The following is a 3026-nucleotide window of genomic DNA, read 5'->3' on the forward strand; positions in this document are numbered from 1 at the left end:
AGACGCACTAGATAGATTTGATAAACTACATTCACGTTGAAATCTAAGAGAGGAAAATTAATGCAAACAAAATGAATATAATAATATGCATCATGCTGAGACAGAAAAAGCATGGACAGAACAACGAAATTTTTACTCTTAAGCATAGACAGTCTGCATTTCCCTCCTGCTCCATCTTTCTGTGCTGGGTTTTTCTCTTTCCTTTAAGGAATGAATCGCTTTCAGTTGCAATAGCGAACATAATTTACAATGCTTAAATCCCTGAAAAACAAACTGTAGTTCCAGGCTGAGAATCGAACGGAGAATATTTAGAATGGGTCTCATACGCTGTCTAAGTACGTGCACAATCTAAGGCGTATGTTCAAATCAGCCATAAAACTGCACACTTCCATATAGTTGCCCCCGATCCCATTTCAATTTTTAAGTTTATTTACGGCTTTTATATGTTTATGGTTAACATCTAGCTTCAGAAAAAAGACATTGGATTTGTAGATCAAGTGTAAAGATATTTGACCAACACTAGCCTCCAATAACCACTGGCCAATAAAATTTAAGATATCTAACAGAAATGCAGAAAACAATTTATTATTAACAAAATAATGTGATTTGACAGTAAAATATAGCTTGTAAAAGCCCATACTTGAACGCGGTTTATTTCAAAAAATGACACGACCTAGTTCCGACGTATTCATACGAGAGGTTGCGAATATTATTTTCGAAGTTTTATTTACGCTGCCCGAACATTACATAACAAAGCTAAAAAATGTCATTTCCGCATGGATTATTGGTGAGTACACCTCCTTCAAGAGGTACAACTGGCTTCGTAGATTTACGAAATCAACAATCTAATTATCCTTAAAGAACTAGTGTTAATATAGTAAATTTGGGAAATCACTCTTTAAACCGTCGATTCCATCCTGATCACCCCAAGCATAGATAGGTGGGCAACATGGAAATTAGGAAACTATTCTCTAACTTGGGAGATCAGTTTTAAAACTTGATAGCGTATCTTCTTCGTAACTGTCTATATATTGTATCCTTAGTCTCCTTCTTCCTCGTATTTCTATTGCATTTCCCGCTATCAGCATGGTGATCATATCGGAGTGCCGAATAAGATGGCAAAGCATAGTGTTTCTTCTTTTTCTATTATTTTCATGATCTGTTGTCCTTAATGAGCAACCCTTAGTCCTTGTTCATTTCTTTTTCTTTCGGTCCATGATATACGCAACATTGTGCGCCAAAACCACATTCAAAGTGCTTCTAGCTTAGATATTTTAGCTTTTCTCAATGGAAATCCTCGATTGATCCTACATATATGTAGACGTAACAGTAACTTCTGAAGATAGTGGATTAAATTTGCCTGACCTTGATCTACAAATACAATGTTTTTTTTCTGAGGCCAAATGTTAACCCACAAACATTTAAAAACCGTAAATAAACTTAAAAATTCACATGGAACCGGGGTCACCTATATGGCAGTGTGGAGTTTTATGGCTGATTTGAGCATACGCCTTAGATTGTGCACCCAATTCGACAGCGTGTGAGACTCATTCTAATTAATCTTCGTTCGAATGGCAGCCTGGAACTACAGTTTGTTTTTCAGGGAGTTAAGCATTGTAAATTATGTTCGCTATTGCAACTAAAAGCGGTTTATTCCTTAAAGGAAAGAGAAAAACCAAAAACAAAAGATGGGAAATGCACTTTCTATTCTTAACAGTTAAAATTTCGTTGTCCTGTCCATGCTTTCTGTCTCAGCATTATGCATATTGTTATATTCATTTTGTTTGCATTAATATTCATATCTTAGAATTCAACGTAAATGTGGTTTATCAAATCTATCTAGTGCGTCTCTAAGTGATGGCGAAATATTCATTTTTGCTCCAATTGGAAAAATATACTGGCATGTCATATTTCGGGGCATGCGTGTTGCCATGTTCGGTGTCTAGCTATCAGAGATAAACTGAAAGAATTAACCTGGAGGAAGGAGCTACTATTTCTTAGAAAGCCAGTCTCCTTAAATGTTAGTGGTTAGCTGACTAGGACAAGTAATAAAAAATTGGATTAAAGAGAAGTAAGTGAACATTTAAGAAATATTTGGAACAATTCCTATTATGTACCTAAATGCAATCATCAAATGAAAATGCATATCATGGTAAAAATTAACCAAGAGAGAACAAATTGAAAAAAATTATACCGACTATTAAAATTAGGAAAGGGAAAAAGGAATTAAACAAAGAAACGATGAAAATGTTTACAGGTTATGGTTCCTGTAATTCTTATACTAGAAAATTTAATACCTAATATGATTAAACATGTTACTGCATGGTAGACTAAACGTCGGAAGAAATCAGCGTCGGACTAACTTAGCGGCCAACGGTTTGTGCTTCCTACAAGCAACGGCTTTTGGGTCAAATATATGAAATGCCATATGATCGTTTCTCTGAAGTTTGAATCCACAGAGATCAAATAATCAATCTATGTGACTACTCTATCCTTGAATTGTATTATATTCAACTTTTCAATTTGGATTTCAGGGCAAAATTTGTACATGTTTAAATATTTGGTCCTCTAGCTATATTCTGCACATTTCAAGTTGATAGCATTGTTATTCAAGATGTGTAGGCCTGAATCAAATATATTCGATTAAACTTTTCTATACAAACGAAAAAGTTATAAAATGGCCTTTGGCAATTTTCATGACTCACTGGGGTAACTGTGTGTCGAGCAGGAGTTTCCAAACCTAGTAACTTATTATGAAATAGTTATCATTTCGCTGTGTTTTACTTATTTACAATTTTGAGCGTTTAAACGGTCTGCGGAGATAGTTTGTAATAATACTGCTTTTAAAACTGTTGATCAGCCTGTTTAATAAAAAATACGCATATGAAATAACGTCCCTATGTTACAGTCAGTGCGCCTTATTAATGATTTTATGTCTACGCCCCTCACAGCTTCTCATTATGACTCTGGTAGAAACGAGAACATTATTGATATTAGAGAAAGCTAATGCAGATACATGGGATAAC

This window comes from Thermobia domestica, unplaced genomic scaffold (assembly GCF_964235325.1).
Source record: "Thermobia domestica unplaced genomic scaffold, izTheDome1.hap1.1 HAP1_SCAFFOLD_492, whole genome shotgun sequence".
NCBI classification, from domain to species: Eukaryota; Metazoa; Arthropoda; class Insecta; order Zygentoma; family Lepismatidae; genus Thermobia; species Thermobia domestica.